This window comes from Fukomys damarensis, unplaced genomic scaffold (genome assembly GCF_012274545.1).
Source record: "Fukomys damarensis isolate Sample0158 unplaced genomic scaffold, DMR_v1.0_HiC HiC_scaffold_18, whole genome shotgun sequence".
Taxonomy (NCBI): Eukaryota; Metazoa; Chordata; class Mammalia; order Rodentia; family Bathyergidae; genus Fukomys; species Fukomys damarensis.
In genome coordinates this window covers 53053152-53081126 of record NW_022900930.1, presented here as the reverse complement: position 1 = coordinate 53081126, position 27975 = coordinate 53053152, and the positions used below count along the sequence as shown (strand labels likewise).

Sequence of the window (27975 nt, the reverse complement as noted above, 5' to 3'; positions counted from 1 at the left end):
CTCTTTCTCTGTCTCTCTCTGTCTCTGTCTGTCTCTGTCTCTCTCTCTCTCTCTCTCTCTCTCTCTCTCTCTCTCTCTCTGCTGTGCAGATAACTAACTCTGGGTCTTGGGCTTGCTGGGCAATTACTCTTCCATTAAGTTATACCCTCGACCTCACAATAGGTACAATACTTTGTCACGATGATCAACACTGAGACAACTACACAAGATTAGTTCACATTTGACACATCAATGCATTACGAATCTGAGAATTTATTTTTGTAGAGAATAAAATACTTTCTCCCCAACAAACTACTTTCTCTGTTGACAAATTCTGTCATCTATGGGTTAAGAGAGACAAAGCTCTCTTGAAGTTAGGCAAGAACCCCTGGGAAACAAGGTGTAGAAGGCAAGGAGACAGAGAGGTCCCTAAAGACAGACAGACAGACAGAAGACTGACAGCTGGGTAGATGGAGCGGGGCGGTTAAGTGATAGATTGACAGACAGACAGGCGACAGTAGATGCTAGAGGGTAACAGTAGGTAACAAGCTAGACTGACCATATGCAGGTGCTAGGGAAGTGGATGTCCGGATGGAGGTGTGGCCAACAGGAGTCAGACTGTGGGAGGCTGGAGGGGCGGATGAGAGAGTTTGAAACACACACAGAGGGAGGAGAAAGGACAAAACCAAGAGAAGATCAGGAGCCACCATGCTGGAAAAACACCTCATAGGAGCTGTCTCTGAGCAAGGCCTTGCTCTGTGACCTTGTAGAAGTTATCAGAACACTGTTCATCCACTTGAAAGCAGAGAGTCCATGGTGCTGGGGAGGATGGGTTTCCCACAGACACATGGCTTATTGTGCTCAGTTGTTCAGTCTTGGAACAGGTTCCTCCCCAAGCAATGTTAATAAGGAACACATTATCCTTGCTATTTGAAATTCTTACTGAATTAGTAATATGATCATAATCTATCACAAGAACAGACTTTCCAATTGCAGTGTTTGTATCCATACATTTTCCTGGCGACCCAACTAGAGACACTTGACCCCTGCTGAAAGCAGCATTAATATTGCACATCAACCTCGCACCTGACAGTGGTCTGTTTTCCTCTTTCCGCTGCCATGGTCATATTTATAGGTGACCGTGGTCACTTGTGAATTAGAAAATGAAAGAGCAGAGAACCCCGAGGCACGGTGGTTTCCCAACATGGTAACTGGTCTGGATGTGTTCAGGGCCCTGCTGCGAGCCTTGACCACCCCTCAGTGCTTGGGGTGGCGACGCGGATCCGTGATGGTCACCGGGGGCGCAGAGCTGCCGTGAGCACGTGGCTACTCCACAGATCTCTGAGAGGCCAAGGTGTCAGCGTCCTGCGGGGCTCAGGCTCCATTGTGGGCAGGCCAGCACCTACACCGTGCTATGGATGCCGGACACCGAGGACACAGGGGAGGCTCGGTCCTGAGCAAAGCTCCTCCCATTTGCCAGAAAAACGCCTTTCTATAAATACATAGAATATTATCATTTAACAAAGTTGCAGTCCTATCTCAGGGACCACAGGGCAGGCCACAAGAAGAGTCTGACAGATGTGTGCCCCACATGAAGGCCATGGTGACATTTAGCCCCCAGGGTCCCTCTGCCTGGGCCTATCCTTGCCACCTGTACCCCAGCTCTCTGTGCAGTGTCCCCAGTGGATTGCGAGAACAGGGTCGCCTCCTTTTCAGCTCTGGCCTGGGACACTCAGGACAGGCCACTATGCCACTGGGCACCTCAGGGTTTGAGCCCTGCTTTCTTCAGTGGCACTGAAGGAGCCCTGTCCTGGGACCTCTGCACATCTGCTCTTCCGGGCCACCCTGAGAGGCAGGGGCAATGCTAGACTCCATGTCTTCGAACTCAGGTGAGCATCTGGACTGATTCAAAACAGTCATAGAACTTAGCATGCCACGTAAAGATTTGTTAATGAAGATGTATGAATGTGTTCACTTTTTGTACCTCAAACCAGAATCACAGAGCTCTGAGGAAGAGGATGCTTGGTGTAGACTTTGCGGCTATTTAAACGGGACCTGAATTTGTTACACTTTGTGTTTCTTTGTCCATTCTCTGGACTTGGTGTTGCAAAGTTGGTCTGAGAAAACGACACTTATCTACTTATCAGCTTCCTATTAGATTATCCATCACGCCAAAACTTTTGCATACCTATGAGCAAGACTTTGTGAGCCTTGAGGCGTTTTAAAGTAAAATACTTCTAAAACTATGTAGGAGACATACCCCAGTCTTTCGGAGACCTGTCAGTGGCTCCTCATGTAACACTGTTCTGACTTTGTGCCCATTCTGACACTTTAGCTTCTGAGAATATTAAAACTTCTGAGTGTTAATATCCTGCATGATTTGCCTGTATATTTCTCTGTCACAGCTTCTGTCCCTTCATTCCTCATTCATTCAAGTTTGCAAGCCAAGTGAATGTTATCAGATGTCCTCGAAGGCAGACAGGACTTTGCACAAACTGTCAGTTCCTAAAGCATATTTTCAGTTCCCTGCTACCAACATCCAGACTCCAGGCTGCATATCAATGGGGCATCACACTGACAGGGCCAGGCACTGACCAACTGTCCCTCTACACTGACTTTCCTTAGGGCAGAACCTGGTGCGGGGCTAAGTTCAGCCCCTTACACTCAGTGCGTGTGGCTATAATTACAGAAGTGTGCAAATAAAGGTGGGTGGGCTTGGAAGATGAACAGTGCCACTCTTGCCGGCCCACACTGGAAGTGGATGCCAGTGTCCGAGACAGCTGCTGTTTCTATTCCGTTGTCCATGCCATAATTCCCACGTCATAAGTCCCTCGGCTGCAGGGACACAGACTGACCAGACCTTGCAGCAAGACAGTATGCGGTAGAGTCAAGAGTAAAGAGGAAATGGTGACTATGGTGAATTTAAATACATTCGTATTATCTCTGCTTTTTGTCATTTTGCTAACAGGACTTGGAAGGAAAGATTTGAGAGAACCTTATACACCAAGGATAACGTGTATGTGCTGTTTTATACAAACATAGCATTTTGATGCAGTATTTTTCACAAATTTGATGTAGCATTTGATGCAGTATTTCCACTAATTCAGTGTAGTATTTTCACTAATTATTCATTATCATTTTTACCATATTATTTTCTGATATTTGAGAGGTCGTGGTAAAATATTCCTTTGCAATATATAATAAACATTAATTAACTGCATATGCCAAATACAGGTTATTTTTGAGAATAGTCATTGGTGACTAGAAAAATAAGCCATATAATTTATTTATTCAGTGCTGTCTTGCTATGAGAACCAGTGTTTGGACACTAGTGCAAAAGTCAGAATTTATAAGCCAGCGCACTAACCTTATGTTCTTGCAGTGTCTTTCCCACATACTTAAACTTTTAAACCACACTGACTCCTTCTAATGCCCAGGTTAAGTCTCATAAAGAGTTTTAGAAAACACAACTCACATATTATTCATAGTTTGGGTGAGAGTCTTATAGAAAGAGAGCCCCAAAGCAGAAACACATATGACACAGTTCTCCAAAGAAAGTCTGACCAAAAGATGTCAAGGCAGGATAAATCGTGAATCAGAAAGTCTTGTTTTTCTCTTGTTGTTTACTAAGACACCAGAGTGGGAGGCTGTCTATACTGAGTCCAGCCACACTGGAAGCAGCCCGGGTCATCAGAGCAGTGGTCACAGGAGGCGGAGCTGTGGCAGGGCACATATGGAAGGCCAGGCATGTCCCACGGAGTGGCTGAGTCCCCAGATGGAGAAATCAGCATTGTCTAATGGCTCCTGCTGGTGCAGCCGAGGGCACAGTGACACACAGGGAGGACGGAGTAGGGGCTCAAAGTCATGAGGCTTCTCCCACTCCAAACCAACAGATGAAATTCCATCTGCCTGTGTGGGCCGCCAGATGGCCTGGAGATACCACACAGTGGACTGGCTGACATCAGCTCTACAGATTACTTGCGTTGTAGCCACTAGTGTTATGAGAATGCCTCATCTCCACTTTCAGGCCATTTGCTAGGAACGCAGTGTATTTTTAATCAGTCATAATGTACTGCCCATCACTGATCATCAGGGAAAGTCAAATTAAGCCCCGATGAGAGAGCATCTCATATCTGTTAGGATGATTATTATCAAAAGAAAACAATGCCCTGTGTCATTGGGATTTTGTTCACGAAGTCTTTGCCTACACTTTGTCTTCTAGAATTTTCCTTATTTTATATTCTAGCAGATTAAGTGTTTCTGTTTTCATACTTAGAACTTTGATCCATTTTGATTTTAATTTAGTGCAGTTCAATTTTTGGCATGAGGGAAGCCAGTTTTCCTGGCACGATTTACTAAAGTACTAAAGAGGCTATCTTTCTTCCAGTGAAAGTAAGTATTTGGCTCCTTTGTCATGGGTAACGTAGCTGTGTGTGCTTAGAGAGGTTTCTGTGTCTTCTATTCTGTCGCTGCCCCCCTGCCCTTTTTTGGCCAGTGCCATGCTGTTTTTATCACCATGGCTCTGTGATATAACCTCAAACCAGGAACTGTGATGCCCTTGCCTTAGCCTTGTTGCCCAGAATTTCTTTTGCTATTCTAGGTCTCTTCTGGTTCCCAATGAACTTTAGGATTCCCTTCTCCAGTTGTGTGAGGTATGCTGCTGGGATTTTGATCAAGGTTACATTAAATCTGTACAAAATGTTGGAAATATGGCCATTTTCACTATATTGATTCTGCTTATCCAAGAACAGGGGACAGCTTTCCATTTTCTGATAGCTCTTTGTTAGATTTATTCCTAGATGCTTCATTTCTTTCTTGGTGCTACTGTAAAATGTGTGGTTTCTCTAATTTCATTTCAGTGAGTTCGTTATTTGTAAACACAAATCCTACTGATTTTTTGAGTGCTGACTTTATGTCCAGCTACACCACAGAATTTGGTTATTAATTCTAGAATTCTTTCAGCGGAGCTTTTGCAGTCTTCTATGTAGAGTTTTATGCCATCATCAAAAAATGGTAATTTAACTTCTTCCTTTCCTATCCTCCCTCCTTTCATCTCTTTCTTTTGTCTAATTGCTCTGGGTAATGTTTCCAGAACTATATTTAACAGGAGTGATGAGAGTTGTCAGCTTTCAGTGTTTGACCATTTAATATGAAGTTTACAGTTAGTTTGTAATAGGTGGCTTTTATCAGATCAAGAAAAAGACTTTCTATTCCAGCTCTCTGAAGGGTTTTATCATGAATGGATGTTGAACTTTGTCAAATGTTTTTCTACATCTGTATATATGATGTATTACATTTATTGATTTGCCTAAGTTAAACCATCACTGCATCCCTAGGATGAATCTTATTAGGTTACGGTATATAATCTTATTTATGAACAAAATCCCTATTGCACAGGAACCACAAAAGAATCAACAACTGCAATCACATCAAATTAAAAAGCTTTTGCACAGCAAAACAAACCACCAACAGGGTGAAGAGACAACCCATAGGAAAGGAAAAAGTGTTGCCAGTTACTCCACAGAAAAAAAAGAGTAACATCTAGACTATATAAAGAACCAAAAGGCATCAGACACTCCAAGTTTAAAACCCCAAACCAAAAATGGGCATCGGTGAAGAAATGCAAATAGCAAATAAATATATGACGATATGCTCAACATCCCTGGTCATACGGGGGATGCAAATTACAACACTGAGATTCCCTCTCACCCCAGAACAATGGCCATTATGAGAAACCCACCAATAATGTGGGCTAGTGACGTTGTAGAGGAAAAGGAACCCTTCTCCAGTGCTGGTGGGAGTGCACACTGGTAGAACCACTATGGAAATCAGTATAGAGACTCCTCAAAAAATTAAAACCAGAGGTTCCTTTGTCCCAGATGTTCTCTCTCATAGGTATCTTCCCAAAAGAATTAAAAACATACCACAGTGACATATGCATACCTGTGTTTATAACACCTTTTAAAATAGCTATTAATAAATATATTTGCTAAAATAGCAAATTAATGGATGGATACAATATATTTATACACAAGGGAATATTACTCTGCCATAAAGAAGGGTAAACTTGAGGCATTTGTAGGAAAATGGATGCACCATGGATCATAATGTGAAGTGAAATAAATCAGACTCACAAATTTACACACAGCAGTGCTTCTTTTATGTGAGAAACCCAAAGGGTAACTAAGGAGCATGACGGAGGTTGGATATTGGGAAGTATGGGGAACGTGTTCAAACAGGAAGGTGAGTGAGCGAGGGGGAAGGTGGAAGGGGAAAAGGAAAAGGAGAAAAGAAAGGAAACAAAAGATGGAGACTGAGCGGTTGTAAGTGGGAGGGGAGGACGAGTTGCAGGTGAGGAGGGCATGGGGAAAAGAATTGAGCAATCTTATGTACAGGTACCAATGCATGTGACAAATGCGACCCTTCTTGTGACAAATATCTACCACTAAAAATATAAAGCTAAAAGGTGAGAGCTGGTGAGAATGCACAGACAGTGCAAGTTCTGCACACTGTTGATGAAAACATATCGGTTCAGCCAGGATGGGACACTCAACAGAGGCGCTTTAAACAATGAGAGAACGAGCAGCAAATCACCCGAAGAAGTACAAGTCAAGCGAAGCCCGTGCGGCCAAGAGACCAGCTGAACTTGCACAGACAACCGACACGAGCTCCTGCTAAGCAATGGGCAGAGGACATGGACTGTAGTGGAGTATTCGTCAGCTCCGATAAAGAATGAAATCTGTTATCTGAGGCAGCACAGGTGGACCTGGAGTCAGTACGGGACACACAGAAAGGCAGCGGTCTCCTGAACGCGCTGGCCTATGCAATGCAGAGATGATTTCACGGGAGTTCGGCGTGCGAGCTGCTGCACTCGCGGATGGAGGCTTGTGGGAGGTTATTCAAAGTACAAGTTCTCAGCTAAAAAGAGGAATAACTTGGGGGCGTGCTCTGCGAGAACTTCATTTTGACAATTCAAAGAAGTGTTAGGTAAATGCGCCGTGGACAGCTCTAGATGTGGCGCCAGCCCAGGTGTCTGGGTCACTCGGAGGCGACTGTATGCGTGGAAATCCGGGAGTCACCACCTGCAGATGCGGCTCACAGCCGCAGGGGCTGGCAGAGGAGGGGCTGTGAAAAGGAAGGGACAAAGGTGGAAGACAATGTCGTGCGCGCCTCCGCTCCTGGAGCCCAAGGAATGAGAAAGGTCTACAGCGGCCCCTCTCCGGAGGGGGCACCGATGCTCTGTCCAGCACAGCTGTGAGAAGCAGGCGGCCATGGGGCGGGCTGGGTGTTACAGAGTGGGAAAGGAAGCAGGCAGAAGTAGGCCCGCGGGCACGGTGCCCAGGCTGGCACGGAGATGCTCTGGTGGGAGCCACCGGCCTGCAGCTGAGGACCTGGCGAGGCCACCATGCAGATTTCCGGCGATCCGCGAGGGTCGCTCGTGCGTTCTTAGAGATGGGGAGAAGTAGCACATACCGCGGGGCAGTGACAGTGACCCGCGGACAGCCGCGATGGAAGCAACTCTGCTGGGGAGAAACACTCTCGCTACTTTGCTGAAAGGCACACGTTTCACTTTCATTGCAAGGTCTGAAGTAAGGCCTACGGGGCACAGGAGAGAGGGACAGACACAGGGGCACAGATGTGAGCTGGGGACTGGCGGCTGGACACTCGCTCCTTCCCCTCGGGACAGCGGGCTGGCGGCTGCAGCTAGAGCCTGATCACGGCTGGACGCAGAGTCTGGGGACTTGGAACTGGCTCTTTCCGCTGCCCAAGAGGAAAAGGAAGGCGCGATAAGGACAGGGACGTGCTCCAGAGTTAAGAGCACAAGATTTAGAACTGGAACAGGGCAACTGAACATTCTGACTTACTTTCTTTTTTTTAATTTTTGTTTACAAATTAACTTAGAAGGTAAGAGTTCACAAAACTGAACTCCATTTTCCAATATTTTCTTTATTTTGCTTATAAACTTTTTTCCTTTAGAATATCCAGCTTGCTGTAATTCTCTCTTCTTTTTCTGATTCCAACTCTGCCATGTGATTTAGTGTAACAAGAACTCAGGGGCCTTTCTAAGGCAGAGCAGAGCAGCCTGGGCTGGAGCGGCAGCTGCCCTGGGGCTGGGACGTGAGGGGGCAGCTGCACCCCGAGGGGACACGGAGCACCGGGAAACTGTGTCCGGGTGGACTGGGCTCCTCACACCTGCTACCACCTGCACCTCTACCTTGCAGGTCCTGCGGCGTCAGGAGCACCTGGCTGTGCTTCCTCGGTGTGAAGCTGTTCATTCTCTGAGGTTCCTGCTCTATGTCGAGCTCTTCACTCCTGACATATCGCTGACATTAGCCGGACATAACACTCAGCAGCTAAGAAAGGTAACTGCGTGTAATATTCGAGGAGCACACATCACTGATTACTTTCGGGTTCTTCTGTTGTGGTTTTCATAAAAGAGAATCGATGCTGACTTTAGGAGACTTAAAGATAGGGGAAAATACCGACGAGCTTAGTGTGGGAGACAGAACTTGGGGCTTTGAGACCTATTTCTTTCCTTTTCTTTTTTGTACCAGGGATCAGACTTGGGACCTTGTGCTGCCAGGCAGGCGGTGGCACCATTGAGCTGAATCCCCAGCCCAAGACCCGTTTTCTTAGAAAATAGTACTCAAATGAAAAACAGAATTTAGGATTAAGTAAAAGAGCCTTTATAAATTAAAAACATATTACACTGTCTGAAGTACTTTGATGTAGACTCCCGACCTGTAATTTTCAAAATTAAAAAATGACAAATACATAGTGACAAAACAAGGAGTTGATGTAATACTGGATTTTAAACTATTCACTCATACATAAAATAAAAACAGTGCTTTAAAAATGAAAATAAAAAGGGAAGTATATAGTAGCAATTTATTGGGTAGAAAAGCTCCATTTAACATAGGTCCATTCACATACAGACTCTCTTTTAAGTCAGTGAAGACAGACAAACCCAAATATATCAGCCAGTCTCATCATCTGTCCCCTGTGGGCACACACAGGTGTGTATACACAGGTGTATGCACAAAGGAAAATAATCTTTTGAGTTCTTAGGTGCCTTTTCATTAGTTTGATCTTTATTTTGTGTTTGCTTCAGTGTTAGCTTTAAAATACATATTTTTTCTGGATGACACATTTATGCCAGGAAATTGATTATAGGTAGAGATAAGAGATGAAAGAAAGATTTTGCAATTTTCCAAGATAGGGAACTGACCTTATAATAAAGTTAGTAAAAAGAGCCTACAACTTGGAGGAAGATGATTTATGAATACTTTTAAATCCTGGCTGCAGGTCTGAAATCTCTAGGACAGGTACAGGAATTTAGGACCTGAAGGCTGGACACTGGCTAGCAGAAGCTGTTAGATTCTGGTTCATTCAGTCTCTAGATATCCAACAGAAGGGAAGCCTTTCACATGAGAATTTCCTATAAGGAACATTACAGCAAGTCAACATCTGGAAGCAACTAACATGGCTGTAAATAGCAATGAATTACACAATTTTTTAAAAAGCTCCTGCTTCATTAAGACCTGAAGATTATCAATATTTTATAGTTTTTTAATATTTTTGCCTGAGTTTCTAAGGACCAGCTATAAAACGTCTGACAAAGTAGCCTGCCATGATACATCTGCTACAGCCAGTGGACGAAATTATGTCTAAATTTCCAGAGAAACAGAAAGCACTGCGGCTGGTGGGGCCCCGGGCGTTCCCTGAGGACAGCTACGCCCCGCAAAGAGCACTGACCATGACGCACGTGCCAGTGAGAAGCGCAGGAGCTGCTGCAGCATCTCTGCGGAGGACACAGTGTCAGTCCAGTGCCCAGCTTCATGGAGCTGCGGTGCGCACAGACCCCTGGCCCGTGGCCCTGTCAGGAGAGGAGACAGTAGCGCCGGGAGCACCGTATCCCCTTCCCCGAAGCTCTCTGGGGTCCCCGGAACATCAGGGCTGCTGACACCTGGCCCTGGTGGGGCTGGAGAGTCCACCAGTCATTGCAGTAAAAAAAACTGTCATTAATTTTCCTCAAAATCCCCCTTCCTTCCAAAGCACTTATCCCGTTGTTTTTGTCACTTTCTGAAGCAGCTCTGGAAACTCTTTTTCGTGAGCGTCTGTGAAGTGTGATAAAAGCCACAATGAACGCTGCCGCCAAGTTCATCCAAGGGATGGCGGGCTCATGAGAACATCACTGTGTCTTCATCCTCCTTACCCCAGGACCAGCACCCAGCCCCTGTAGGCTCTTCCCCAACGTCAAAGTGTCCACAAAAGGTTGACATTTTAAATTGATTCCAGACACATAGGCAGCCAGGACAGTGCAACTAAAGATACCCCAGAAAGAGGACTCCAGAGCTGCTGCAGGAAGTAGCAAGGAGGACGGGATGAGAGTGCTCAGAGCGAGGGGAGCATTCTCAAGGGCATTCATGGCAATGGGTCTTCGCTGTGATGAATTTGTTTTATTTAAGCACTGTACCTTTCAAAGCTTCATAAAATAAAAATAAAAGGATCTAGGAGTGTGTCTCACCAAAGTCACTGAGAAGCCAGGTCTTGCTGCTTCTCCAGCCAAAGACTTGGAGGGCCTCTTCCCCTCCTGTCACTGGGGGTGACAAGAGTCCGGGGTCTTGGGGACATAATACCTCAGTTTGGGCAAAGTGTGCACATGCTGCCAGGTCCACAAGCCCTGGGTCTGTGAGCTGAGGTCCTCAGGATCCCTGTGCTGAACTTCCCAGGAGACCTGGGCAACCCTGGAGGCCAAGCCAGGAGGGAAGCCTGGAGACTCCACACACCAAGGAAATCTTCACACTGAGGAAAGCTCACCTCCTCTCTGCCTCCGCAGCTGGGAGCTACAGCTTCATCCAGAAATGGTCTCTTAGCCTCTGATTTCCAGATACTTTTCCCACTTTTTTTTTTAAACAGTACCAGGATAGAACTCAGGGCCTTACACTTACAAAGCAGGCATGGTACCACTGCGCTAAATCCAGATAAAGCTTTCCCTCTTCACATTTTCTTATTTCAGTAGTGTTTGGTTTATCTCATGTATGGATGATAGAGAACATCATTGTACAGAAGCCCTCCAAGTGAAACCCATCAAATATGCCAGTAAAATTGTCAGGGTTATGGAATATTTACAAAACAGCAACAAAGATGAACCCAATCATCATCAGGGAAAGTAAGAAAACTAACAGCAGTCTCAGAGGAAATTTAAAACAGTTTTGCTGTGTAAAATAAGAAAAGGATCAGGGAGATATCTCATTAACCCCTGAAATGAAGCAGCTAACAAATCCCAAGCAGAGTTCAGACAATTATTAAAATGTTCTCAGGTGCATGAAATAGGAACATGTAATAAGAATGAGAGGTTAGGGATTTGAGAGACACAATACAGTAACAGCTAAGGAACAAACGGAACATTACTAGATGTGGTAAATGTGAAATTTACATTTATACCAAAAAAGTCAATGAAGGGTGGGTCAAGGAATCTGGAACTTTGAAGGAATTCAAAACAAAGGGGTGGAAGAGAAAATTTAGCTTTGGATAAAAGGAGAAGGCACTGAAATTTGCTAAGAATTAACAAAGGTGCACAATAAAGGGAAATATGAAAGTTTTATTTTTATATCTCACTAAAAAAGCTGAGAATAAAAGTTAAAAGTGGTCCAGGATAGGCCAAATTTAAAAATAAATAAAGCTGTAAGGGAATAATAAGAACGTTATTTCATAAAACTATTTGACTCTAAGTAAACCAGAAGAACCCCGTGCACAGGCCAGAAGGATAAGTAGATTATATTGGGAGAAATACAGATCAAAGCTAGCTTCATGTTTTCAATGTCATGACAGACCCTGCAGATAACAGATCAACAAGCATATACACCCCAGAAAGAAAAAGAGCAAAAAAGAAAGAGAAAGACAAAGGAAGGATCCGAGCATGCTTTGAGGATGCTTGTTCCACACAAAAGCTCTTAGAAAAGCAAGAGAAACCTCTCCAAATCTGTGAAGTCTCCAGTGTGTTTCCAAAATCTCCTTATCTCTGACTTGACTGGAAGACACACTTCCAATGAGAGGATTCATTTTTAGAAAGAGTCACCTGAAGGGGATTATCTGTCTATAAAGAAAGTAATCTAAAGAAAGATCAGAAACTTGAAAGACAAGGGTTGAGTGATAAAAGAAAAAGCGTGTGTGGATTCCTGCACGGTCAGCTATGCCCTAAACACGCTGAGACTCACAGCTCTGCAGACGACCTCAGCCTCACATGCCTGGCCCCAAGTGAGGCACAGGCTGGGGACCGGGTCAGGACCGTTTTCTGGGGAAATGTACCCACAGCGATGAGTTTCTGAGGCATGCGGACTGACGTGAGCCCCTGAGCGACCCCACTCCAGCCTCCTGATGAGGAGATTCCACCAGCGTTGTCTCCCTGTGCTCGCGTGGTTCTGGGTCTTCAGACTCTTCTTTCTGTGTGAAAAGCAGCCGTGGTGTGCAGACCCCATCTAACCTCGGGGAATTTATCAATAGAAGCTACAGGGCTGCACATCATCAAAAGGAAAGCAGGGGAAGCCCAACTGTGACCCAGTGCACAGCTGTCACAGAAGTCAGAGCCAGGAGGCTCCTCCACTAGCCCGCCTGCCCGGGAACCTGCCTGCTCTGCCCTCAGAGGGGAGCCTGCCTGGTCCACAAAGCAGCTCTCAGGTTGGACTAACGCCGTAGTCATGGCAACAGGGAATCAGCGGCCTGGCGAAGTGACAACTCCAAGCTCTGCCTACATGGCTGCTCCCTCCCTTGCTCCCCGCTGCACTTGCTTCTTGCCAGTGTGAGGAGGAGGCCATGGAAAAGCGTCTTTCTGGTGGATGCACACAAGTCCCTGTCCCACTTTCCTGTGAGTCATTAAGGCATTGGAGAGGATGGAGAAAATGAGGGAGCAGATGATTCCCACCTGAGAGAAGAGGCTGGGACAGCAGATGCGAAATTACCTGTGTACTTTTCTGAAAAGCAAAGGAGAGTGGCCTGGCTCCGCTGGCCCGGCTGGAAGGCAGGGCCAGGTGGAGTGGGACGGTGTTGCCTTTCCCTTCTGCTCTCTTCTGCCCTGCTACGTCAGACCCTGCTCTGTTCTGCTAGTTCTCTCTTGCTCTTCATTCTCAGAAAAGAGACACTGACCCGGAGAAACACGGAGGTCAGATTCCAGACAGGAAATGTGCAGTGAGGTGAAACAGCCTTTGGGGTACAGTTTTGGCCCAGTACAGGTAAGTCATCAGTCTGAAGTCCCCCCTTGGAATAGCATCTCACCAGACATTTGGAAATAAGGCCTTACAAAGTGATGCCATACAGTCTCTGGGCAGGTGAAAGAAAAGAATGGGACACCTGTTTCACAAATTACCTGGCAGGAAATAAAGCCTTAGAGCTACCGGCCACCCTTCTGCCAGAAGAATAACATGGTATTAAAAACCAAAGCATAACAGCTGCTAAGATACCAAGGTAGGGAAAGCACTCTGTAGCTGGTGTGATACAGGTGAGGTACACTTTTTTCCAAGAAAAGGTGAATTTATGGAAAATGCATGGGTCAGTTACAAAGGGAGTATCAAACTCTGGAAGTCTCACCTCAGGAAAACCTCCACAATTACAAAAAAAATCCCATGTTTTAAATATACAAAGAAAATGTATTAAATTGTATTAAAGATGGTAATATTACCACATGGTTATTTTTCCTTAAGGTTTGATAAAGAAGCACAATTTTTAAATTCTCAAAGAAATCAGCCAAGTAAAAGATGATCTGTGACGATGCAACCTGCTCTCCTTTACGGGCATCACCGCTACAGGTGAGCTTACCGACGTCAGCGGTCTGACCCTCGGAAATTTGAGGTGAGTTTTGAAATGGACAGCACAGTCTCACCGGGCAGCAGGAAGATGGAGATGCCCACTTGCACGTTCCAAGTCTGCGGCTTTCTCTGGTGAGCACAGTTCATTCCCCACATGCTTTCCCCGCACCCCCATCACGGGGCACATTCATCCCTTCTCTGGATGCACACTTACAGTCCTGAGACACAGCAGACGTGCCGTGGAAACACAGACACGTGTGTCAGAGTCCATGCCCCAGAAGACTCCCTGTATGGGGGAGATGGCTCATCACGACATCCTGGGAAGTGTGGTGAAACTCACCGTGGGGCCACCATATTCTCAGAGAGAAGGCTGGGGCACCTGGGAGCCTCAGCCAACAGCCTCCATATTCCTGAACTGGTTCGCCTCACAGCACAGACCCCCAGCCACTTGAGGGAACTCAGAGTAATTAGGGCGAGTGACTGTGAATCTTGAATGCTAATCACCTAGCAGCCTAACCAAGCTCCTGACTGAGCTTGGTCAGGCCACGACCTTGACCCTTTCTGTCTGTCACTGCTCCCGTTCTGTTCCCTGGCCATTACAAACTAAATGCCTTTTCTCACCACCCTCTGCCACTGTGACGCTTATCCCTTGGAGATAATCCACGGAACCATGAGCCACATTAAATATGTCCTTCACGTGTGGGTTCCAGGCACTGGGTCTCAGCTAGGAAAGCTGACTCGGGAAAATGTCTTACCAAAAGTGAGTGGGGTCACTGCAGTGACCGTACCTGACGTGTGGATTTAGAACTGGTTCGCAGGAGGATTTGGGAAAGGTGTGGAGATGACAGCTACAGATGTCTTAGAATACAGAAGGGAGACTGGTTCGAGCTCAGAAAACCAGAGTGTTGACAGAAAAGTGGATGCTAAAACACAGGTGCAGGAGGTTTCGGTTGGGAACAAGGGTGCCATTGACATCTGGACCAGAGGCCATGTGTGTTAAGCTCTGGAAGAAAATGTGTGTATGTGCCCATGTCCTGAAACTGTAGGAGGTTGAGATTAAGAACAATGGAATAATTAACCTGTAGAGGAAAACTGAAAGCAACTCAACATTCAGGATGTGGCAGGGGTACTGCTGGGTGCTCTTAAGCAGATTCATAGTGGGAAAAAGGTGTAGCAGAAAATAACCTGAAAAAACAAAATGTCCCAGAAGGAACCATATGTAATGTAGGACCCAAGGGCATGTCGCTGCTAAGAGATTAATTCCATTAAAAGGAAAGCATGAAGAAAGCAAGAAATTTTTATAGGGACAAGAGGAAAGATGCCTTGAAGGGTTTCAGGCATCAACAAAACCCTACCCACTGCAGATGGAATGGTACAAAAGCATCTACGTTTCACTTGAGAAGAGAGTCCTTGGGACTCCTGCTCAAGAAGAGATCCCTAGAGAAGTAGCTCCCGGGATTCATTTCACTGTGCTGACTCATCCAGTCCCTCCAAGGCTTCCTTAGCCATGGTCCAAGCTGGCTACTGTTCCGCTCACAGTAGACCTCAAGTTGCCAGGGTGACGCTGGTTTTGCTAGAGTACAGGATGGAGTATTGTGGAGTCAGGGAGGTTTCTACCAAGACTTTAAAGGGAGACCTGGAAGTCTAGGCAAGTCTTCCTCAAAGGGAAATGTGTAAAGCTGTGGGAATAAAGCCAAAAGTGCAGTGGAGAGCCCAGGCAGCCATAAACCTGGGACTATGAGACATCCACTTAGAGATGTGACCGCCCAGAGCAGATGCCACGCAGCAAGTTCATGAGGTGGAGCTGCTGTGGGCTTTGGAAGTCACATCTTACATGATGTGTCCTGGATGCTGGATATAGAGCTACAGGACTTATTCTTTGTCCTGCTGGGCTTTGGCTCTGGTTTCGTGCAGTTTTTTTCTATCCCCTATCTTCTGTTTTGGAATGGGAATGTTGATACTATGCATTGGATGTGGCATTATGTAACTTGGTTTTGATCTTTTACAAAAGATTACAGCTCAAGATTTGCCTTGAGTCTCAGAAGACATTTAGACTTTTTGATTTTTGAAAACAGCTAAACTGTTGAGTCTTTGGAGAAGAGATTATTGTTTCTATTTGTACATGGGATAGTTGTAATACATAAGGTAGAATTAGGAATTTTATATGATCTTTATTTGGAGATTTTGTATAATTTAAGGAGATGTCTTCGGGAGCGAGGTTGACAAGGAGTGGATGTGTCAACTCAGTGGAGTAGGAAATGGCTACTAAATTAGTTAAACACACTCCTGGGAGTGTCTGGCATTCACAGAGCCATGGTCCCTGGTACGGGGGTTCGTGGAGCTGTGAGCCCCAGTAATATCTTTGGCCTGGGCTCCTTCCTCTCTGGCACTGCTCCCTGCCTTCCCTGCTTCCAGCCTCCATGAACTGAGCAGCTCTGCTCCACCAGGCCCCTCCACCATGACGCCCCTGCCATGGGATGGTGCTCAGGAGGCACATTCAACTCATCTTCTAAGTCATGGGCATCAGGTACTGTGTCCCAGGGAAGGGAAAGCTGGCTAAAAATGAGGCAGCAGGCAGAGAGTGAGGGCGGGATATTCAGAAACTAGACAAGGCAGGTTCTGACTCATGACTTCCTTTTACAGTTCAGAAAATACTTTTCTGAAACAGCCTTGCATTTGGGAAGTCACTGCAGTTTTGGTCCCTCAAGAGCCCTACTCAGCCCTCTCCCCTTGGCACGCAGAGGCTTGGGCCAAGCTCGGCCTAACTGCGGTCTCAGGCAGCTCTGTTTGCCTGTTCCAGGTCCTCTGTGAAGAGCACAGGCTCTTGTTAGGAAGGCCATGAACAGGAGCTCCCTTCACTGGCACCGGTGCTGGCAGGGTGCCAGGGTGGGTGTCTGGCCTCGCTCATGCTGTTGCCCCTCCTGGCACTGAACACCAGGCATGACGGTGCCAGGCCTCGGAGGTATCCACTACCACATTCAGCAAACACAGGGTGTGGACATCTCCTCTAGAAAATTCACTACTGATCCTGGCTGCTGGCAGCGTTACATTGTGGACCCTTTTACTCTGTCCTTGGCAACTGGTCTGCAGCACTTCATCAGCACTAAAGCAGCTCTTGAGGAACTCATGGTGGACAAAGTTCCACTACTCTGTGCTACAAATCAGAGGTGTCCAGGGCATTGCTGGGCCCTCTGTACTGGGTATGGGAAGGGCAGGCTTTGCAGATGGCTTCTGCTGCAGGGCTGCGTCCCCACGCTCAGAGGTCAGGAGCATTAAGGCTGCCATCACTCCAGGCTGTGGCACAAAACTGTCTTGGCCATGTGGTTTAATGTTAAAGCTCATCACAAAATGATATGAAAGAGAAAATGACATCCTGAACAAACAGCAGAGAAGCACAGGAAGACTGGAGGGAAGAAGTCTGCATTCTACAAACAGATTTGTAGCACAGTCATAGCACATGTGACCAAAAGGAACCTGGCTTCAGTGGGGATCGTGTTTGGCGCCTTCCAGCCAGCACCACTGCCCTCGCCACGGTGGAGGTGGGTGACCCCGCAGGGCACAAAAGCACGGGCGCGCGCACAGACACACACACACACACACACACACACACACACACACACACACACCCCGGAGCATGATGATGGCTGCAGGGGACAGCTGAGTCCCCTGGAGAAGCAGGACTGGTTTTGCCTGAGAGCTTAGCAGCTGTGTCCCAAGTGGGAAACTGTCTCAGTGGCTGGGCAATTCTGGAACTGCTACTTGGCTGGCAGAAGCTGGAAAGTATCCTAGGGCAAGATTAACTGTGCCCACCCTGCTAGGAACACAGTACACTTTCAGTGTTGTGCCTGTACTGGCTTGTCCCAGCTCCCAAGCCAATAATCAATTATCCAGGAATCTTGCAAAACCATTGTTAAACTGTCAGCAGCTTGCAGCCATGGACTTGTGAGTGTTTAAGCCACAGGATTTGGCAAACCCTACAGCTAAGCTGATTCTCCAACTCATGTTTGGGTTGCACATATACCAAGATTTCTGAAGATGACTGCACACTTTCAAATTAATTTAGGATGGTAAGTAAAGGATGGATTTCTGGAATTTAAGGTCAGCAAAATGTAATTCATTTGCTTCTACAAGTAGGAGTGGCAAATTACAAAGTCCATGTTTAGGAAAATATGAAGTCAATGCTGTGAATATTTTCTTCAAGTCTCACTGATTGTCTTGCTATATGAAACACTTTCTTTCATATCTGCTGTTGATAGTTACTCCTTATATTGTAACAGCTGTAAACTGCATGAATGCATCAACTGTACGATAACTGAGGGGACACGAAAATACTGGAACTATTCCCGAAATCGATTGCACAACTGATTTAAAAGTTAGTAACTTAAGAGCAATGCTTCATGAATAAATTTCATGGCACAGGTGGGAGAAAATTCTCAAATTCTGATCAAATGCATATTAACTACTTTTCTTCGTGACTTTCCGCACACACCCCAGGCTACCATTCTCCTCACTCATTTCATCACATGTCTAGTTCTCTTTTTAAAATGTCTTCTGGCAGCTTAACCTAAGACGTTTTTTCTGTTAAAACCATTGCCTTCTTTAATTTATGTTGCACATTATCTTTTGTGACTGGACTGTATCTTCCTACAGAATTATATATTATAAGCAATGTGCTTCTGATATGTCTTAAGACCTTTTGAGAAAATATATTACAAGAAGTGGAGTTTTGAAATCGCTCTATCATCTATTTGCCTGTGCCATACATTGACAAAATAAATTTGAATTGATAAATATTATTTGAATGCACAGCAGTTCTTTTTAAGTAAAACTTTCTCCTAAAATTGAAACCAAACTTTTAGTCAAATTTGCACTCTACCAATCATATTCAAAATAGCAATATAATTAATTAATAGAGAAACACTACAAACATTTTAAAATCCTGTCATCAATGTTGCATTCATTTTAAATAGAATGAAGAATTAGCTGAGGAAATCCTATTTTCTACAACATCTTAAAGATTTGAGGAAATTAAATGTCAAGTGCAGTTGAGAATCCTATCTGTCCTCAACATAAATAAGAGCCTGGTGCCTGGGGTTTCTGGAGCGAGCGCCGTGGGCTCTGTCCCACTCTGTCCCCTCCCATTTGCAGAGCCCCATGGGGAGACTGAAGAACCCTTCGTGACCTCAGTAGCCTAGAAACTTCATCGTGCATCTGCTAAATTCAAAGTGGCAGGAGCGGAATTTGCACAATTGTCCCCTCTTTGTTCAGAAAAGTAACTGAAAAAGAAAGGAACTGACCACAGGATCCTGGAGGAGAGCAGGTCTGCTTCCCTTCCTGCTGGCCCCAGGGGTCGTGCCTGATGGGAGCAGGTCAAGAACCTTGCGGTCCACGGCTAAGGGGGATTTCTTTGGAGCTCATGATCTGGTGTCCACTTCTTCCGAGCACCTGTCACGATGCCCTGAGCTGAGCACCAGGCACTGCCCTGGCACTGTGGGAGGGAGGCACCGCTGAGCACACTTGAAATAATTAGTGTCTGGCTACAGTGGGTGGGGGTGGCTACAGTGAGAACCCAGGCTGGCCTTGGGAAGCTGAATTGATCCCAGTTATTCCCGGGTGGTCGGGAGGAGAAAGTCACCCGACTCCCAGCATCTCTGGGAGAAAAGCCTGGCACATCCCATGTTTGGGCTAATGGTGCTGCTGTGTAGACAGCCTGGTGCCTTCCCCAGCAGCGCCTGGATGTGGATCCCCACAATGACCTCACGGCCCATATCCTTTATTTTTGAAATTCTTTTGCTTGTTTTGAGTTTTTTTTGTTCCATTTTGTGTGTGTGTGTGTGTGTGTGTGTGTGTGTGTGGTTTTGTTTGTTTGTTTGTTTTTGCAGAGCTGGGAATCAAACCCATGGCCTTGCACATGCCAGGACACTGAGCTCCATTCCTTACCCAAAGTCTCTGCTGTTAACCCAGCAGATGCTCCGGATTTGAATAAGAATCTTCAGAAGGGATCAGAAGCAGGACACGTGCTCGCCAACCATATATGCTTCCTGGGTTCCAGTAAATGCCAGGCCTGGGATTAGGACTCACTGAGTGAATATCAACTAATCAGGTGGATCATTTCCCCAAAAGTCAAAAAATAGCTCTGAATTATGGGAAAAAGCAATGTATGGGTCACAACCCCTGGACCAGGAACTTGCCTACAAACTGGGCCAGCCAGGCCAGCCGAGCAGGCCTTGGACACAGCCAGCTGCTGCCTCCTGGTCTAGGGAAGGAAGTAATGTCTGTTCTATTTCTAGCATTACACTGCTGTGAGAACCAACTCAGATTAGGTAATTTCTGGCTGTGAGTGTTTCTGTAGTGCATTCTGTAATGCAGTGAATGTTTCTGTAGGATGAGGCTGCAGACAGAAAGCAGGACGCAGACTGGGTCCCCTGGAGCAGAAGGAGAAAATGTTACCAAGGCAGCTGATGGGGTGGCTCTGAGGCCCCAGGCACTGGCCCTCCTACTCAGCCTGCTTGTCCTCTGGGCTCACTACCAGTGAGCCAAAACTGACCAGAAACACAGTGTGTGATGGGACAGATAAATTACAACATGAAGAAGAAAAGGAGTGAATGAATAAGAGAGAGAGGCAGGCAGAAGCAGAGAATCCAAGTAAGATTTATGGGTGGATGGAGAAAAATTGTGGCAGTGTTAATTGTTTAACTGAGCTAATAGAAAGACCTTAATATACAAACTGCAAGAAAGCTCTACATTCCAGTCTACACATTAATTCAAAAAATCCCTAATGATATTTGCACTTAAAGATAGCCTGATACAAAGTCTCAGATTGCAAAGTCATATAAGTATCATGCACACACTGCAATGCTTATCACAATAGAAAATATTATTTGTAGAATAATATTGTAATATATAGTAATGTTTTAATATATATAACATTTGAGAAAAAAGCTTTTCATGGGAAAATTTTAATCTAGATAAGGCAATTTTCACTTGTAAAGACAAAGAGAACATAGCTGTCATATTTAAAAGCTCAGCTGGGTGGGTATGACCATTGGATAATACTGAAAAGAACTGATGATAGAACCAAGGTCTGAGAGATTGAGTGGAAAATTTGTCATAGAAAGGAAGGAATAAAATTCCTTATAGACCTTTAGGGACAGACAACTCATCCTGAAAATCCTCACAGATCTTACTCTGAACAAGGGTAAACTGAGTGGGAACATCTCAGCTCTGGTCACTAGATGCAGACAGTGAAGGAGCACCAGGTGGGCTCAAAGAATGCCTGGAACTTACTGCCTCAGCAAGGGTTATCATCACCTGATGCAAATGCTTAGAAAATGTGGCTGTGTCTATGGAACAGATGGTGATAGGTTATAACTCTGAAGCCGTAGTCGCTGTTTAAGAAGAAGGAGATGAGAAATCTCAAAACATTGCACGGTAGCAGCACAGTAGAGACCAATGACAGTCTCTCTTTTGTTTTTGTACTCTTTGACTTCTCCTTAATGAATGCTGTTATCTGTATCTCTATCTACACATAATACATATTTTTAAAGAAAATAAAGCCATACAGAATAAAATCAGTTAATTCAGTCAACGGCTGAATATGCTTGAATTTTACTAGGGAGTGAAAATGTAAAAGTTCCCTCGGTGTGATGCAGGAAATGGCCATTTCATCAGAGACATTTCAGATGCCATCTGGGAGAAGGTTGAAGATTCACAAACACTGTCTCTCAAGGCAATGGCATGCACATGCAGTTGTTCAATTTGGGTGTCGGATTCAAGAAAGAATCAGAAAAATGATGACTGCCATCAGTGATTTCCACAGAAGACAATGAATATTCACTGAGAATGAGTTAGAAAGCAAGGTACTGTGCTTCAAATGGCTCAGAATTGGGAGCTGATGTAGGTCATCGACAATGAGAAGAAGAAACAAATCAGAAACAGCCAACCATGGCCCAAAGCATAATTTGAACAAGTCACTGGCATGATTCTCAAACTCCTTCAGGGCCACGGACTAAACATCTCATTTGATGGCCTACTTGTTAGAATTAATTATTAGATGGAAGTAGACATGATGCCAATTTTAGATAAATCAACCTTAGGAAAGCATGAATCTCTCCCATTACACCATGGACAGGACAGCTAGAATCCTCAAAACACATCCATTAAATGCTAATTGTGAGAGCTGCTGAGTTTCCCCTAATGTCCCTTTATTTTCTTTCAAAAACGCTACTTAGCACTTTTAAATTGAAAACTAATTTTGTTATTTTTGATCAATTTGCAAGCTAATGTTCATTTCTATGGTAACACTTTAAAAAGTGCTTTCAAAACCTAAGGTCGAGAATTTAACTTCTGTGCTTTCCTGTTCCCAGTACAAATATTTGGGCAACAAACAAATTAGAAAGAATAAAATACATATTCAACAAGGTAAATATTCCTTCATGTTAAACAAGTAATTAATTATCCTTGAAGGACAAAATGATCAGCACATTACCCCCAAATATGAAAATTAGGTTATACCAGTAATGATTTTTTCCTAATTATAGCCATGTTTTCTGATTCAATGGCAGTTTCTACCATTTGCCTGATTGTTTTCAGTACTGGCACAGAGTCCTGAAATTCAGAGCAGAGTGCTTGGTTATCACCTCTGGTAGGTGCTTGTGCTAATTTCATGCCTGGGCTGGATCTCCTCCATGGTCTAGGCGCACATTCAGACTACGAACACCAGGGAGCTGTCCATCTCAGTCCATCACTGAACTGTCAGTCAAAGGCACCGGAACTCATCTATCCCCTCTACCTGCAGTCAGTCTCCCTGTTCCGCACTCTACGTTAATTAGCTTTGTGTCTACACTGCCTCCCAGTGACCTTCTCTTCTTTCAGATATTCTCCAAGCCGCCCAGGAGAGGAGGAGGTGATGTGGAGAGTAAGGAAGTTCTGAACATCTCCGTACCTCCTGAGGATCTCCACAGGCAGGAAATGAACGGGGACTAAAATCAGATAAACAAACACTTGCAAGCAACAGTCCAGGACGCTTACTTATAGCCAAGTGTGCCAAGCTCCAAGCATCATCACTTCTTGCTTCTCTGTAACAACTTTCCAGGGTTAAATTTCTGGCTGCATGTCCCACAAGTCTCTCATCTTTACCCTGCAGCAATTTTCTGAAATCTCGGTGGTTGCTGCCCTTGGTGGCCGTCCATGGACACCTGGCCCCTTGGCGCCTGTCCCCGAGCCTCCTCTGTGTGGCCATCTGTGCACACAGGCCCTTCCTCATCCTCAGCCCACACGACCTGCTGCAGGGGAGATGCGGTGCCTTTGTTTGGAGTTCGCCTGCCATGGCTTCCAGCTCACTTGGCTTCTTCAGCTCCCTTCTTTTCTTTTTCCCTCAGAGGACCTCATCTTGGTTTATAATTATTTTTCAATTAATATTGTATTCTTGTCACATTCTAACTTTCTAATTGTGCAAGGAGCACTCTTGTTGAGTAACAAATAGCTTTCTTTGTTTGGTTTTGTATTTTGGTACCAGTGATTGAACTTGGGACTTGTGCTTGTAAGTAGATGGCGGCACCATTGAGCTAAATCCCCATTCACAAGTAGCTTTTTTTGACAGAAGAGACATACAGAGGTGGGCTCACTCCTACATTTGCAGCTCGAGCATAACATTTAAATAAGCCACCTCATTATCCCATTCAGAAGAAGGTATCTGTCAGTTATTCTCTGTGAAGAGAAGCTGTCATGATGTTTCTTCTCAATATCCCTTCTCTTTATGAAGTTATTTCTCAAAGACATAACATTTACACAATTGCTGGAAAACTCTAGACCAGTGATACGGTGATTTTCACCAGAATATGTGGTTATGTCTGTCAGATAAAATGTCCTTTAGTTGTGTTGGCAACAAACAGTTGTGTGTGAAAGAATGGATTCTCTATTGAAGGAAGTGTAAGGGACCGTGGCTACCACTCCATGCCTCTGTACTGTATCTTCACGCAGGTGACATGAGGCCTTTTGATCACAGGAGAACACACACAGGCTGCTAAGAAGCCTGAATGCACACTCAGCCAGCTTGTGCACGGTGATGTGCACCAGCTGGGAGGCCCCCGCTCACTTCCATGTCCTGAGCCGAAAGGAGCTCTGAGTGTGAGGGGGTGAGACAGGGACGTGCCCACAGCACCCCACAGCACCTGCCCCAGGGTGCAGGCCTCAGCCCCTCAGCAGCTCCAGAAAGGTGGGCCATGTTCTCCATGTGGTGTGCACCCTAGCCAACCCAGGGACGCTGTGCCTCTCCTTACAGCGCTGTGGCTCCTCCTCTTCCTCCTCCTCCTCCTCTCCCTCCACCTTCACAGCCAAAGTAGCAGAAGCTTTTTTCCCCTGCACACTTACAGAGGGCCTCTGCCACCGTCCACTGGGGTGAATGCAGTCTTACCAAGGTGCAGGCACACGTCTCAAATCTGCCCTTTCTGTCCTAAAATCCCGTGGACCATGCTTCTAAGTGAGTCTTACATTTAAGCATCTTTAAATACAGCAACATGTGATAATTTTAAAAATGACTATTTTGGTGTTAGTACAGACAAGATGATAATTTCACTTAAACTATAATTATTAATGTTTCCATAATGGGTGGGATAATTGATTATATGACAGCAAATAAGCAGCAGGAATTATAGATATATTTATATTTCACCTTTGGTTAATCAACAATTAAATTCTATAGCCTTGTTAAAGTTCATTAATAGAAAAATAGCAGAGGCCTAATCTCCAAAATGTTTGCCCAATTTTCATAACAAAACTTGTAGAAACAATTTTGAAAACGAGAATTTATTTAAAGTTCTGATAAGATGCTGTTGTAACATTCAGAGTCATATCAGTAGTCTCCAGACATCATTGTCCATAGCCTTTGTTGTGGTTTGGATCTGAAATGTCCAACAGAAGTTCTGTCCAGAGTAGGGCTTGGAGTGCGTGGATGACGGGTGCATGGTCCACATGATTTCCTAACCCTTGTCACAGTCATTGAGGGAGGTAGTCTCTGCACTGGAGCATACCCTAAAATGTGACTCAAATCTCTGCCTGTGCCTCCCAGATTATAGTCGTGTTTACAGGTTCTTCTGAAACAGACAGAGAGCTGTCCCGTGTGGGCAGCGTAGAGCCTGCTGCAGCTGTGCGTGCCCTTGTTGTCCGTCACCATGGGCCCTACAGTGCCTACCACATGGTCTTTAAAATGCACCCAGGTGACTAGAAACTTGTTGGTGCTTTTGCTCAGCTGAATATTTTGTCCTTTGTGTGGTGATGATGCAGCCTTATTTAGCCGTTGTGAGTTACTGTGGGCAAAAGAAGCCTTGGGTGGCCCCCGGGGTGTGGAGTCTGCTTCCCACTGACCATCAGCCAGGCAGTGCACTGCAGCACAACTCCCCAGTGGAAACTCTCAGTCTGATGCTCAGTGGCATCGCAGTGAATGAGATGATTTTAACTTCACAACTTCCTTTTCAATATTACCACGTCCATGAAGAACCCAAACAAAGTTATTAAAAACAAAACCTAGTATATGTGTTGCTTCTTACTGCAATAAAATAACCCTGCAAAGTACTGCCTACCCATTGGTTGGGGGGGGTGGCCACAGGGAGCCCCGGGCTCAGTCTTCATCTTCACCCCCACCCTTGGGCCCAGCGCCAACCTGAGCCCCACCTGTGAAATCCACCGTGCACCTTGGTGTGCAAGACCAACTGAGCGCGGAACACATAAGCATTGCCCTCCACACCTGGGTGCATGTGCCCCTGTGCTCAGCAGGGTTTTCTAGTCCCCCAGAGACGCAGGAGTGTGGTAGGAGAGAGCATCACCCTCATGGCGCCCAGGGCCCAGAGAGCCTCTCAGGACCTTCCAAGTGTAGAACAGGTTAAAAGGGGATTAGCATCTCCAGGAGAAGGGCAGCTTTCAAAAGTGCTCTGGGAAGCAGGATAAGGATCAAGATGGCACAGCGAGTTAAACTTCAAAGAAATCATAGTAGTATTCTGAGCACTGGGCTCATGGGATGTGGCCAGCTGTGCTGAATTATAACCAGCAGCTGGGTGTGGACAAGAGATCAGAAGTGGAGCTGGTGTGGGTTCCCTCTGAAAGTCCCAGGGAACCGGCCTTCCCCACCAGCTCAGGTGAGAGAGAAGCCTGTCACCAGGGCCACAGTGTCCTCGGAGCCTCTTTCCTGAAGTTCTGCCCCACTGTCCTGACCGCAGTGCATGGGATTAAAGGTTGTACTAGGGATTCGGGCTTCTCACTACGGCTCAGTATGGGGAAGGCGCTTTCCCAGGAAGTCATGAGAAACAAACATTGCGTGAATTCCCCCAGAGCTCTGCTGCTCATCACGGGATCGGGTCAGCAGTGCCCAGGTGGCCAGAACCCTTTAGAGCAAGTCGCTAGCTGGTTCCTAGTCTCCAGGCAGGACCTAGCCAGCACCGTGGTCCGGGAGTCCTGTCCTGCACATCACGAGTCCTCAACTCAAAAACTCCACCCCTTGCTGCCATCCGCAAACACTTCATGGATCGAAAATAATTCACCCAGATCAAACCCTTAGGAACCTGGAGCGCGCAGCTCCGATGAAAGCCCAGCCCAGCCCCACTCTCTGGAGGGAGGCGCAGGTCGGGATTTGTACTGCACGCCCTGAGTGGCACTGCTGACAAAGCCCTGCCAGTGGTGAGGATAAATGGCTTCCCTTCCTGGATTTTCTACATGACATAAACTGTCTTAAAGTCGGAAACTGGCACAGTAGACACACACATACAGAGGCATGATCTTTCCAAGAGGGATCATAGCCACAGTGGAATTTGGGTATAAACTGACTCCCCGTCCTCCTCCATGTGAACAGGAGCCCCGGGGCTCCCACAGCCCAGCAGACTGAGGACTCCAAGCGGCTGAGGGTTCTTGGGACAGAGCCGGCAGGCTCCTAACCTGGTACGGGGTTCTCTAGAACCCGCTCCAGACCCCAACTCCTGGGAACGGGACCAGGCTAGCACCCTGACGCTTCATACTGCTACCCCCGGATGGTGCGGGGCCTAGGCTGGACAGCAGCTCTCCCCTCCTCTCCTCTCCCCTCTGACGCCCCTGCCCTGGGGCACCGACCCACATTCCTCTGGGGACACCAAGTCCATTCGAGGCTGCTGCAGGCTGCTCCTTCACAAATGAAAACCAAAATGAGGGGCAAGAAAGAGACATACTCTCATCTCATCCATAGGAACACAGTTCCGTTCCTGACCGCATCTGGCCCAGTGCTGAGGACCACTGCGTGCTTTTCCACGTTCGATGTCTGGAATCCCTGCCTCTGAGAAGGAGGCCCTGGGCCTCCCGCAGCCCGGGCTGCTGCTCCTCAGGGGGAGGCGGTGACAGGATCCGATCCAGGGTCAGCGGCACAGAAAGGCAGGGCACCCCAGAGCAGTGTTGTGTGGATCCTGGATGCTGACCCCAGAGCAGAGGGCAGGGTGGTGAGCAGCATGCCCTGGGAGCCAGTTTCCTTCAGAGCACTGAGGCACCCAGCTCTCATGCCTGGGCAGGTCCAGCTGGTGACGCTTTGTCGGGCCCCGTGGTGGGAAGCTGTGTGGACAGCCAGGGGCTGGCCAGCTGGGGCTGGACTCTGCTCTGTCCTTTCTCCCAACGCAAGCTCTCCCTGGGAGGGGGTCCTGTGCACGTCACATAACACCCACCCTTTAAAGAGAGAGGACATTCTGGAAGGACTTCCACGCTATGAGATACTAGCACCTCCCTCCCAGGACATCTCTGCCCTCTCATCATGGAGAAGAGTAAGGCTAATTTCCTGTTTCCTTTACTCAGGACCAATTTCTAATTAATACAGGGGCTACTATACGGTTTTAAAGAAAAATTCAAATAGTGTCTGACACGATACTTGTTTCTTAATCTTGAATGTATGTATGCATGGTCTACAAGCCAGTCTCCAAAGGTTACTACTTCTGCCACATTCTTGAAGTGGCAGAGTCACAGAGACAGAAATGACATACAGGCCAGGAAGGCACAGCATCGAGTCCTGGGGTGCATGCATCCTGGGGTGACTCGGGACCCAAGAGGGGGCTGAAGGTACATGGTAAGCGTGGGTGACAGCAGCTGTCATAGGATTTGACTGCTGTGCTGAAACCACACACACACACACACACACACACACACACACACACACAGTGCATTTCCCAATAAACCACGTAGAACATAT

The 27975-nt window shown here is 46.3% G+C and overlaps 1 protein-coding gene across 1 annotated transcript in view; it reads right to left on the bottom strand.

The window, feature by feature from the left end:
- Positions 1 to 27975, bottom strand: part of Csmd1 (CUB and Sushi multiple domains 1) — a 1140625-nt gene that overhangs the window by 318660 nt on the left and 793990 nt on the right. The gene's annotated exons all lie outside the window — the stretch shown is intronic.